Source organism: Temnothorax nylanderi, unplaced genomic scaffold (genome assembly GCF_030848795.1).
Source record: "Temnothorax nylanderi isolate EJ_2023f unplaced genomic scaffold, tnyl_v1.0 TNYL_tig0779_pilon, whole genome shotgun sequence".
Taxonomy (NCBI): Eukaryota; Metazoa; Arthropoda; class Insecta; order Hymenoptera; family Formicidae; genus Temnothorax; species Temnothorax nylanderi.
This window is the reverse complement of record NW_027249841.1, coordinates 53,776-67,844: the sequence shown is the minus strand read 5'-3', so window position 1 is coordinate 67,844 and position 14,069 is coordinate 53,776.

Sequence of the window (14,069 nt, the reverse complement as noted above, 5' to 3'; positions counted from 1 at the left end):
CTGTCAACATTAGACTCGTCTGAGAGAACATCAATCTCCGTTTGAACCGCAGCAGCGACAGATTGAAGATGTTCAAGGAACTCAAAAGTGTCAATACTCTTATAACTACGTCGCAACATGGACTGCTTAATATCAAGCTTACAATTAAGTGAAAACGAAAGTTCCAAGAGATCATGTCCAGCAATGAATGGACTCAGGGATTTGGAAAACTCTTGAACCTTGTCGCAGTCATCCACAATCAAAACATCCAGCCACGAGTCAGAAGTAGCAGTATGATACGTAGCATCCGAGCTGACAACATACATAGATAAGCTTAATAATAGTTCACGCAAGTAATTCGCTTCAAAACTGCTCGCCAAGAGATTACAGTTTAGATCGCCGCCAATAATAATGTGTTTGTAAAGGTGAGAAACGCCAGTCAGTGATTCGACAAAGTCATTAAAAAGAAGGCCCTTAGGTCTCCTATATACTGATGCAAACAATATCACTTTGTCACTCGGCAAACGAATCTCCATTATAAGATATTCAGGAGCGTTAACATCTACCCCAGTGAAGATTGCAATTAATTTGACTTTTAATGAGTTATGCACAAAGCAAGCAACACCCCCTCCTGCACGTCCCACCCGATCATGACGAACCAGAAAATAGCCGTCCAGAGCCACAAGATCGTCCGACACCCCCTCATGAAGTCACGTTTCAGATACTGAGATAACATAATGAAAGTTAGTACTAAAGTATAGACGAATGAAATCGATGACCACGTAGGAAATTAGCTTTGAATTGAGCAACACGGAGCAAGGAAGAATTACGTGTTGGATTATGCCGAACGACCGATGACAAGGAACAAGCCGGCCGGACCCGTCAGACGAGCTTGGCGAGATCAATGTCAGAATTAATGCAAATAATAGGTTCCCCATCAGAACGCCTAGCGCATATCTGGCCATTTCTCACCCAGACAAACCTATACGCTCTCTCCTTAGCAACACGCTTGACCCGCTGTAGTAAATCGTAAGTGCATTTGGGAAGCAGTTCATTCACGTAAATATTATTACGATCAGCACACATTCGTTTGCTTAAGCGCACCCTTTTCGTGCTTCTTTGCAACAATCGCATCACGAACAGCACTTGAGGTCACTGTGACAATCATCGAACTCGATAATGCAGTCCCCGCAGAACGGTCTTGAGCAGTCGTCGACAGTGCTCTTTTCAACATTCTCGCGCCGAGAACATGACACGACATGTCAGGCACATTTAGCGCTGATAGTATATTCTCAGCAAGTTTGGACAGAGTAATCGATATCGTCGATGGCAGACCAGAAACAATTAACTCATTTCCGCCGTGAGCACCATGAGCACCCTGGGCCGACTGAGCAGACCTCAAGTCACTGATTTCGCGAACCAGATTAGCATTATCCAGCTCCAATTGAGCAATGCACTGACTGTTTTGATCCACAGTATCAGCAAGACGATTTAAGTGACTGAGTTTATCACCAATTTCTTTGTTAGTGCGTTGCTGACTGTCAATAAACGCAGACAGCTTCGCATCTGACTTTTCCATGAAAGCAGACAGCTTCGCATCCGACTTTTCAATCCGCTCAATCAACCCACGCAAAAGCTCATTCGTAGAGTCATGTACAGTATCGCACGCAGTGTCATGCGTAGTAAGATGTGTACGCGCACCCGAGTGTGCGGCACCGACAATGACAGACGCGGTATCTCCCTGAACAGTAGGAGAAAACGTACGGCGTTCATCTCTTGTGATCGGCATATTCGACAGCTGAGATTTGCAACAGTTACTAGCTGCCCTCGTGACTAAGTACGATTTGACACAACCCGGATGAAACGATTTACGGCACTCGGAACAAGAAGCAAATTTACCAGCGATTGATTTTGAACACCTGGCGCACGTACGCAGCATGAGTTACCAACAGCCGCGTTATAGATCAAAAGAAAAGGTCACTTGGCACGCTAATCAAGCAGTAGTACGGACAGATCACAAGAGACGACGCAGGAACGAAAATAAAGTCGCCACGCAAATATCGCAAGCACAGTGTTACGCACAGCAGCCAAACAGGAATCACTAGATAGCATGCACTCGGAACACAGCATGCAGACAGAGAAGCTCAGCAACAATAGGCGCATGCGCAGCTGTGATCACAACCACATAGATCACAAGTATGGGTCTCACGCAGCAGCCAATCAGCAGACACTTAGGTAGCACGTGGTCGGAGATAGCATCTAGATAGAGAAGCTCAGCAACAATAGGCGCATGCGCAGCAGTAGTCAACATCAACCGCAGAACAACCAAGAAGTGTAGAAAGATCAAATCGGCAAGGCAGGCACATGCGCAGCAGTAGTCAACGCTTATTACGGAAGATTCCACGAATTCCAGAATTTTCCAAGAATAAGGTTAGGATGAGAAATAATGCTTGTCACCGAAATGCTCAGAAATAGGCAGCGAGTACCATGAAAACGAATATAGCACGTGACAAGCAACTAAAGACTTGCTTATACCTGCAACAAAACAGCCCGGAGGCAGCTTACAGCAGTAACAACTTTCACTTTATGCAGGAGCAAGAATACAGAGGACTAGCAATACTCACAGAGAGAGAGAGAGAGAGAGAGAGAGAGAGAGAGAGAGAGAGAAGAGAGAGAGAGAGAGAGAGAGAGAGAGAGAGAGAGAGAGAGAGAGAGAGAGAGAGAGAGAGAGAGAGAGAGAGAGAGAGAGAGAGAGAGAGAGAGAGAGAGAGAGAGAGAGAGAGAGAGAGATTGATTGATTGATTAAATTTATTATGCCCAAACATTTGCTAAAGGGCAAAATCAAAATCATAGATACATAGGTAAAAACGCAAGAAACTTTGAATGCATTACTGTTAGGAAATTATGTTCCCGCGTCCATACGCACACTCGGTCTGAGTGGCGCCATCCGGCGCTGTATCGACCACGCGGATTGAGGCGATCGTGATCGATATCTCGCGCTACACATCCGTCGACTTGAGAGCGACCGTGGCGCTTGTCGCGACTTCCGCCCACAGACCGCTCGTGTATCCACGACCGTGATTCCCGTGATTTTTGTAACGCACGATTATTCGGCAAATATATCTGTCAGTAGTGAAATATCGTTGTACCGATCTATCTCCTCTCGCCCGCGATTGATCTCCCCTCTCGATCCCGACGTATCCTTATCAGGTTATGGGCCCAGAAGGCGTGCGAGGTGCGATTGATCTCGCGATCGAACTCGAGGTTGTGTTGCCACGTGCCGTGACAGAATTGCGCTGCCGCGTGCTTGTGATAAGAGCCGAGTAACGTGTGCTTGCGCTACCGTGTGCGGCTCGAAGAATTGCGTTACTTGCGTCACCGCGTAGGCTTCGGCATAATTTACGTTACCGCGCATTGTGATAAGAATCGAGGCGCGTGTGCTTACGCTACCGTGTGCTTTTCGATATCGATACTTTCGCGTTGCCACGTGCTCGTGATAAAGTGACATTTTGCCGTGAGGAACAATGGGTATGGTAAACCCGGCTAAAATTGAGCTCCTGACGAAGGACAATTATGACACGTGGCGAATGCAGATAGAAGCCGTGCTGATAAAAGGTGATCTGTGGGAGTATGTAAGCGGTGAGTGTTCCTTCCCGCAACCGACGGATTCCAGTGCCTCGGCCATAGCCGCGAACACAGCGGCGCAAGCGCAATGGCGGAAGAACGACCGAAAGGCACGATCGGACTTGATTTTAGCTATCCATCCTTCGGAGCTCCCGCAGGTTCGACATTTGACGTCTTCGAGAGAGGTCTGGCTCAAGCTCGAGTCGATCTACGCGTCAAGAGGACCAGCCAGGAAGGCGACCTTACTCAAGCAGCTTATTTTGCAGCGCTTAGTAGACGGTGGAGACGTAAGAGACCACATGAATAAGTTCTTTAATGCGGTCGACAAACTCTCGGCTATGGATGTGCAGATTAATGGTGATCTATTGTCAATTATGTTGTTGTATAGTCTCCCGCCGAGTTATGAGAATTTTAGGTGCGCGATCGAGTCACGCGACGAGCTCCCTACAGCCGAGTCCCTCAAGGTCAAAATTCTTGAGGAGAATGACGTCAGGGCACAGTCTGCAGTGGTTGAAGCGGCCGGTGCTCTCGCGACCCGCCAAGGTGGAAGACGTCGACCGAGATTACGTAAGGGGAAGATGGAGCACAAGAGACCTGCCGAAGACGCATCGGGGATTGTGTGCTACAAGTGTGGAAAGCCGGGGCATAAGTCTCCTGATTGCCCGGATAATTCCGATAAATCGAAGCAGAAACCCGCGAGCCGCCCTCCGGCTAAGCCGGCCGCCAACGCGGCTGACGACACGTATTTAGCTCACCACTCTACTTTTGAAGACAGCTGCCAAGTTTCGAGAGGACCCGTGGGCGAACACGCATGGATTTTGGACAGCGGATGCACCGCGCATCTGTGTGGCGAGAGAGATCTTTTTGATAAAATTGACTCCTCGACGACGGGCAGACTCAACCTGGCAAGTCAGGCTTCAACGATGGTGGAGGGAAAAGGACCCGTGAAGATACCGGTATCAGGTAACCAGGGTCGTCGCGTAGTTGAGCTTCGAGACACACTTTTTGTTCCAGACTTAAGAACCAACCTAGTTTCCGTGGCTAAGATCACTGATAGGGGCCACGCCGTCATGTTCTGCAGAGACTCAGCGCTGGTTACTGATGAGGATGGAAATGTGAGAATGGAGGCTCGCCGACGGGGTAATCTATACTACCTTCAGGAAGAGGCCGATTGCGCGGGGGCCGCTAGCGCGCCCCGACGTTCCGATTTATGGAAATGGCACGAACGACTAGGGCATCTGAACTCTAAGGACCTGGTTAAGATCATTGGCCGTCTCGATCGACCGTTGCCATCCACGAAGGAAGCTGACGACTTGAAGCGGTGTGAGATTTGTTTGCGGGGAAAGATGACCGCTCTCCCGTTTCCCAGCGGGGACCCACCGTGTGCCGAGGTACTGAGTATTGTGCACACTGATGTTGTGGGCCCTCTTCGTGTCCAATCGGCGAATGGTGCCAGATTCTTTGTCACCTTTATAGACGGCAGTTCTAGGTGGTGTGAGGTGTACTTCCTCAAGCAAAAGAGCGGGGTATGCGATGCATTCAAGCATTACAAGGATTTTGTTGAGCGACAGACCGGGAAGAGCATTAAAGCTCTGCAGTCCGACAACGGTAGAGAGTACCTCAACGACGAGATGAATTCTCTATTGGCGAATTTCGGGATTAAGCGACGGTTGACGGTCGCCCGCACCCCTCAGCAGAATGGGGTCGCTGAGCGCATGAACCGAACTCTCCTAGATATGTCGCGCTGTTTGATGCTACAATCCGGATTGTCCTCGATGTTCTGGGCAGATGCAATCGCCACCGCTTGTCATATACGGAATCGCTGTCCGTCCAGTAGTCTGGGAGGCCTTACCCCCTACGAGAAGTGGACTGGCGAGATGCCGAAGCTGGATCACCTTAGAACGTTCGGATCGAAGGTGTTTGTCCTCGACAAGGACCCCACAAAGGACAAGTTTGCACCTAGGTCAGCCGAAGGAGTGCTTATTGGGTACCCACGAGAGTCCAAGGGATACCGTGTGTGGATGCCTGAGGACCAGAAAGCTATCGTTGCGAGAGATGTTAAGTTCCTCGAGGCGGCGCCCGAAGGTACGGCCGATGAAAATGAGGTTAATGAGTTGTTGAAGGTGGAGGAGCGCTCAGGCGAGGATGCCGGAAGCTCGGACCACTTGCCTGGACCCGTGCCCCCGCAGCGACCAGGGGCACTCGCTTCACCAGTGTCTCCACCAACTCTGGATCATCGACCGGTACCGCCGGTGGTCACAGGAAGCGCCCGGCGAGCGCGTGGGCGACCTAGACTAGTGCGTACCGGTGTAAGGGGGCGCCCTCGTAAGGTATACCAGACATATACAGGTAGCGAGCCGGACCATGCTGATGTACCAGTGGAAGTGATCAACGACGAGCTGGACGATGACGTCTTCCTCGATGCAGCCCTGCCGCAGGAACCTCTGCAGGAGATGTTTGCCGGCATCGCTGAAGTGTCCTTACGTGAGGCAATGTCCAGTGTAGGCTGCCGGGTAGTTCTGACGAACAAGTATGACACAGATGGATCCATCGAGAGGCGAAAGGCTAGAATTGTTGCTAAGGGGTTTAGCCAGAGATTCGGCGTTGATTACGACCGCACGTTTGCACCTGTGGCTCGACTTGAGTCTGTTAGGTTGCTGCTGGCCCTCGCAGCCGAGCTCAACCTAACGATCTGGCAGTTCGATGTTGTCACAGCTTACCTGAACGGGAACCTTGAAGAAGAGGTCATCATGGATGTTCCGGATATGCTGTTGGATACGCTCGAACGGTTAGTTCTTGAGAAGGGCGTCACTCCCGAGGTGAGGAGTCGAGCCGAGACAATGATAAAAATTCTAAGATCGGGCGGAGATGCCTGTCGACTGAAGAAGGCCCTATACGGTCTACGCCAAGCCGGTCGACAATGGTACATTCGACTGAAGGAAAAACTAGAGAGCATGGGGTTCTCACCGACACGCGGAGAACCGTGCTTGTACCTGGCGCGTCGTGGGGAAGACATCCTCCTGCTACTGATTTATGTGGACGACATATTGGTGGCTTCCCGAAACGAGCGATGGATGACAGAAGTCAGGAGGGACTTAATGGAGGATTTCGAGATCAAGGACCTCGGCATAGCCAAACGTTGCCTTGGGCTCGAGATCGCTCAAGAAGGAGACGGAATCCTTCTTACCCAGAAGGGATACACACTGGACGTGCTGGCGAGATATGGGATGGACCAATGTAATCCCATCTCGACACCCTCGGAGCTCCGCTCAAAGGACCCACCAGAGGCTCCGGTAGGTACGGAGGCTGATTCCTGGCCATACAGGGAGCTCATCGGCGCCCTCATGTACTTGGCCGTCGCCACAAGGCCAGACATAGCAAACACCGTGTCCAGATTGGCGCAGTTCAACAATAACCCGAGGAAAAGGCATTGGCTGGCTGCAAAGCGAGTGCTTAGGTATTTGGCGGGTACCACAGATCTGGGTTTGCTATTTTTCAGGACTGACCAGCCGCTAACCGGATATTCAGATGCAGATTGGGGCGGTTGCACGATTGACCGACGCTCGTTTACCGGGTACGCTTTCCTACTCGGCGGTGCAGCCATTTCATGGAAGTCTCAGAAGCAGCGCACTGTGGCGTTGTCCTCGACGGAGGCGGAGTACGTCAGCATGACGGAGGCAGTCAAGGAAGGACTTTACCTGCGCAGTCTTCTCACCGAGTTAGGACTAGACCGCATGGCTGACGCTATGCTATATATTGATAACCGAGGCGCGCAGTACCTGGCGCACGATCACATGTACCATCCCCGCACGAAGCACATCGATATAAGGTATCACTTCCTCAGGCAGTCTGTCGCCGAGGGTTTGGTGACTCTGGAGCATGTGCCCACCAACGAGATGGTGGCTGACATACTGACGAAGGCACTGCCGGCCACCAGCCATTGGAACTGCGTTGAGGGTCTAGGAATTACCAGCGCATCATAGCTCAGGAGAAGTTAACCGTGTGCGCATTGAGGGGGCGTGTTAGGAAATTATGTTCCCGCGTCCATACGCACACTCGGTCTGAGTGGCGCCATCCGGCGCTGTATCGACCACGCGGATTGAGGCGATCGTGATCGATATCTCGCGCTACACATCCGTCGACTTGAGAGCGACCGTGGCGCTTGTCGCGACTTCCGCCCACAGACCGCTCGTGTATCCACGACCGTGATTCCCGTGATTTTTGTAACGCACGATTATTCGGCAAATATATCTGTCAGTAGTGAAATATCGTTGTACCGATCTATCTCCTCTCGCCCGCGATTGATCTCCCCTCTCGATCCCGACGTATCCTTATCAATTACAATGGACCATTGTAATGCATCCAATATGCTTAAAACTAAACTAAACTAAACAAAAGAAAAGAATACGCATGAACAAGATGTAACTAAGTGTAAATTTGATAACACTAATATAACTCGAGCTAAGGTAAGGTAGATCGCCCGAATATAGACCTAATGTAGATATACAATATAACCTTAACTACTAATGTATGTACAACGCAACCACCAATTTATACAACCAGGCAGTGATACCATTGCACAACTAAAATTGCACCGGTAAATGCATAATATAACCTTAACTAATATAACCACTCCTAAGTTCCTTACTTCGCTAACAAAAGGGACAGGTACCTGGTTTACCATAATGGGAGGTAGAAGGCTAAGGTCGATATTCCTCACATGAGCATTACTACCATAGATCATTACCTTCGATTTAGCCGGATTGAGTTTCAGACCATTAGATTCTGCATAATTAAAAATAGCAATTGCATCTCTATTGATTAACTCCAATCCATGGCGGATGTTGGCAGGAGAACATGAGAGATAAACTTGAATGTCGTCAGCAAATAACATATGGAGTGCAATGCCGTAACACCCCTCCTATATCGTTGATGAACAGAAAGAATAAAAGTGGCCCGAGTACAGAGCCCTGAGGAACGCCCGATGACGTATATAGCCACTCAGAGAAATTCCCAGCATCATCGACCACAGACTGATAACGACCAGTCAAGTAAGAGAAAATCCACATAAGGACAGCATCTGAAAAGCCGATCTCCTTTAACTTGATTAGCAGCTTGAGATGCGGGACCGTATCGAACGCCTTACTAAAGTCAAAGAGGATCATAATTATAATAAGACCATTATCAATCCCTTCTTTGATGTCGTCGCAAACCCGCAGAAGTGCTGTCTGTGTGTTATGACATGGCCGATATGCAGACTGTCTAGGATTTATAAGGTCATGTTCAATTAAGTATTCGGTAATTTGTGAGGCAACAATCCTCTCGAGTAATTTAGACAGCTCTGGTAGATTGGCTATGGGTCTTGTATCAGACGGGGATAGTGGAATACGAATCTTCGAATGGGGGCGGATCATCGCACGCTTCCATTGAGATGGAAAAGAGGAAGTTTGCAGTGAGCAGTTGAACAAAGCAATGAGATGCGACGAGATTATAGGCCAAGCAATTTGCAGAATATAGAGTGATATGCCGTCTGAACCAGATGCATAGGAATGGAGCGGTTCTGTCGAGATAAGTTTGAGAACCAAAGCAGGTGTCACAGCAGAGAACACAAACTCTGGTCTCTGAGATGTTCAAGTCACTAAAGCAACAGCAGAAATAAAGTCCGCATACAAGCAAGGTGTTTGAGCATTGGAAACCGAAACGTAAAAAGAGTTTAATTGACTGGGTGTAAAAAAATGTAAATGAGAGACCAAAGTCGACTTTACAAGACCCAATCGCGCAAGTTCTCTCCAGAGTTTGGAAGGGTCAGTAATATTTTTGAGAGAGTTAAGTTGAAATTCATCTTTGGCACGTTTGATATCCGAATTAAGTTGATTTCTGAAGTGTCTATAAGTAGCATAGTCAAGTAAATCGCCGGAACGTTTTTCCTGCTTGTATAACTGGTTGCGAGTACGAATCCGAGCCTTAAGCACGTCCGTAAGCCATCGCACCGGGGGCCTACTGATAACAAATGCTTGCCTAGGGGCAAACACATCAAGTGTTTGAAGTAGAGCTCCCGACAGTCTCACACAGAGCCTCTCAGTTTCACCGACGCCGGTTTGGTCATCCAGCCCCACACCTTCGTCACTAACCGCAGCAGACACAGGATCATCAATTACAGAGCGAAGATGATCACGAAACTCGTCACAATCAATAGATTTATAACAACGTCTCACTATGGTACGGTCAATCGCTAAGTTTGTGCCTAGGGTAAGCGATAATTCGATTAGGTCATGACCAGCTATAAACGGACACTCAGATCTAGTAAACGACAAGATTTTTTCGCTGTCATCCACCGCTAAAACATCAAGCCACGAGTTGGTAGAGGCCGTGTGGTGTGTAGCTCCCGATTGAACAATATGCATTGCCATACTCGACATAAGTTCGCGCAAGTAGTTAGCCTCAAAGTTGTTTGTAAGAAGGTTACAGTTAAAGTCTCCCCCAATAATTATGTTCTTATATAAGTGTGAAACACTAAGAAGTGTTTCTGTAAATTCATTTAGGATAAGACCTCCTATAGACCGATGCAAATAATACAGTCTCATTATTAGGTAGACGGATCTCGCAGATGAGATACTCAGGAGCATCTACATCACCTCTTGCAGAAGTAGCAATAACTGCAACCTTCAGTGAGTTATGCACAAAGCAGGCAACTCCACCGCCTCTTCTACCTACACGATCATGTCGAATCAGAAAATAACCATCCAGGGCCACGAGATCATCAGCAACTTCAGCATTCAGCCACGTTTCGGAGACGGAGATAATATGATGAATGTTTGTATTGAAATGTAACCTTACTAAGTCAATGTGACCACGAAGCGAGTTTGCATTAAACTGAGCCACCCGAAGGCCCTGTATTGAAACGCGACGAACAGCAGGGAAAGTCACGTTACGCACACGGTCATATCAATTTATTTTAACAAGGTCTGAGTCAGAGTCAATATAAATAACCGGGGCGCCGTCAGATGATCTGACACATATTCGACACCCCCTCGTCCAGACATACTTATAAGACTTCTCCTTAGCAATCCGCTTGGTCTGCTGCAATAAGTCATACGTGGCCCTGGATAGCAGTTCATTTACATAAATGTTCCGGTTAGTCGACATCACACACCTTATTTTGTTTAAGAGACCGTTTCACTCTCTTACTAGCAATTACCGTATCACGGACTGCACCAGAGGTTAGGGTGACCACAAACGAGTTTGTACCGGCAGGACCCGAAGAACCGTCAGAAGTTGTAACCGCTTGCTGTTTCCGCGCCATAGATCTGACATTAAGAACATGGCTAGAGAGATTTGGGATATTAAGCACTTTAAAAATATTGCCGACTAACTCTGAAGGAGTAATCGACAGTTCCTTAAGAACACCCGAGATAATTAATTTGTTCTCATTCTCGTCACGGGTACACGGAACAGACTGAGCGGCCTTCAGATCCCGGACTTCGCAAGCAAGAGCCGAGCTCTCCTGTTCTAGCTTATCGATACGCAACGCACTCTGGGCAACCGTGTCTGCAATGAGATCCAGTTTATTCAACTTGTCATTAATTTCACTATTAATACGCCTCTGGTCCTCAATAAAAGCTGAGAGCTTAGCGTCTGAATCTTTCAGTTGGTTAAATAGTTTCTGCAACAGCATGTTGGTTTCAGTCTGCTCCTGTACCTGCGCCTGCACTTGAGTCGCCGATACTCCACTCGAAAAGTCGAAAGAGCGCGCATTCGGTTCGATGACAGGTGTAAGAGGCGTGTCTAATGAGGCCGCAAGAGATTTTCAGCATGGATCCACATACTTAGTTGCTGCATACGGTTTAACACAGCCAGGATGGAACACCCTCTTACACATCTCACACTCCAGTAGTTGATTTACAATCGACTTTTTACATCTGACACATAAGCGCGCTTCCATGTTCATGTATACAGCCTATGACACACGATGCAACCAGGATGTCCACCCAAGAAATCACTTAGCAGCGCATGCGCACCAAAGGACGGCCGCACAGCCCAGCCAATAGCAGTACCGCAAGCGTACCAACTCTCGCCCGCGTGACTAGATCAACGCACGCCTCATGCACAACAAGCAACAGGGTGTAGAAGGAGCAGATGTACAAGCGCACGTGCAAAAGATCCCCGTCACTCGCAATTGAGGTTAGGAAATAAGCAGACCCGTCAACCAGAATACATCGCATAGAGGCGACGAGTATCAAAGAATCCAAATGATGCTTACGATAAGCAGTAAAATGCCCGCATGTGCCTGCAACAAAATGGCCCGAAGGCAGCTTACGGCAGAAAATAGATACACTTGAAGCAGGAGCAACGGAACAGACTCACAATGTTACTTACACAGAGAGAAAGAGAGAGAAAGAGAGAGAGAGAGAGAGAGAGAGAGAGAGAGAGAGAGAGAGAGAGAGAGAGAGAGAGAGAGAGAGAGAGAAGAGAGAGAGAGAGAGAGAAAGAGAGAGAAAGAGAGAGAGAGGGGGGAGGGAGGGAGGGATTGATTGATTGATTGATTGGTTTATTTTATGCCATAGTCAATGACTTTAGGCAAGTAATGAATTACAGAGGTAGAACAACCGAAAAAAAAACAAAAAAAGTAGTAAATAAGAACAGAAGCAATAAATCAAAATAAGAGGTACAGTATAAAATAATATAATATGATAGCGACAGATGTGCATTGAGCAGCGACCAGCAGTGGAACTGCAACCCAGGCGGAGGAATCGATAGAGTGAAGAAAAGGGTTGAAGCACACCGCTAATAGCACGCAAAAGATGCACAGAGCGATGGAAAAAGTTTCAGGTTCCACTCGCAAGAAACGCAAGAACAACTAATGAACACTAAAAGTTGCTTAAACTAATTGACGTGTAAGCGATAGGTTAACCTCTCAATAAGATCATGCATAAGGCAGGGACTAATAAAACTCTAGATAGAGCTCCGCTCAAGCGAGAAAAGATGATCAAAAAGCTTACTCTTAAAGACGGCGACAGACGTTGCTGAAACAACATCATTAGGAAGCGAGTTCCAAAAGTAGATGCCCGCGAGATGGAAGGACCTGCGATAGGTTTCAGTTCGGTGGATGGGAACATGAAAAGAGTGCGGTAGCGCCAGTCGTGACGATCGCCTGACAGAGGGGTCATGATCAACGAATATTTCAGAGAGGTAACTAGGAGATATGTCATGGGACACCTTAAACATTTCGATACCAAGAAAGTAAAGACGGCGGTATTTGACCGACAACCAACCCAGTCAATGCCGGTAAGGCGTGATGTGTTCGTCACGCCTTACATTAAAAATAAAACGAATAGCACAATTTAGGAGTCTCTGAAGCCTAGTATTAAGCTCCTCGGTCACGTCGTTGTATACAAGAGAGCAGTAATCCAACAAAGGCAAAATCAAGGTGGTCACAAGCTTGACACGTAGATTAACTGATAATGAATTTTTGTGAAATTTAAGTTTGTGCAGTGTGAAGTGCACCCTTCTTGAAATGTGTGAAACGTGACCCTCCCAAGATAGGTCGGAGCGCATCATGACCCCGAGATTTCGAGTTTCCGTAACGAATGGGATGGAGGTACCGCTAACTGAAATGAGAGGTAGGTCATTTAAATTTAAGTGACTAACATGACTCCTACTTCCAAAAATCAAGACTTTTAATTTCTTAAGATTGAGGGTCAATCCGTTGGTTGCAGCAAATTCTGAGATGACACCCACGTCATGTGCGACAAGCTGTAAAGCAACGTTCAGTTGACTAAGGTGACTTCTACGATAGATCTGTGTATCATCAGCAAATATAATGCGCTCGGTATACTCAAGGAAGGCACCAATGTCGTTGATAAATAGGGAGAAAAGGAGAGGACCTAAGACAGAACCTTGTGGAACACCAGAGGTAACAGACAGCCAGTCAGAGAACACGCCCTCCAAGTCAACGACAGCCTGACATCGGCCTGTTAGATAGGAAAAAATTAACTTGAGGGCCGAATCAGAAAACCCTAGTTGTCTGAGTTTGGTCAACAGTAGAAAATGACAGACCGTGTCGAAGGCTTTGCTGAAGTCAAAGAGGACGAGAATCAACACCTCACCCACGTCGACGCCATATTTAATGTCGTGGAGCAACCGCAGCAGAGCGGACTGGGTGGAATAGCCTTTCCGGTAACCGAATTGCCGATCATCGAGAATGTGATGAGTAGCTATGAAGTCCAAGATCTAGCGGTGCAGAATTTTTTCGAACAGCTTAGAGAGTTCGCACAGATTAGCAATAGGCCTCGTGTCTGAAGGAGAAGCAGGAGATTTAACTTTGGAGAGCGGCCGAAGTATAGCTCGCTTCCACAAAGACGGGAAGTAACTGAATTTGAGACAACAATTAAAAAGTGTGGTAAGGAGATTACCAATCCGAGGCAGGGCTAAGGCTATGGCGTATAGTGGTAATTGATCGTACCCCG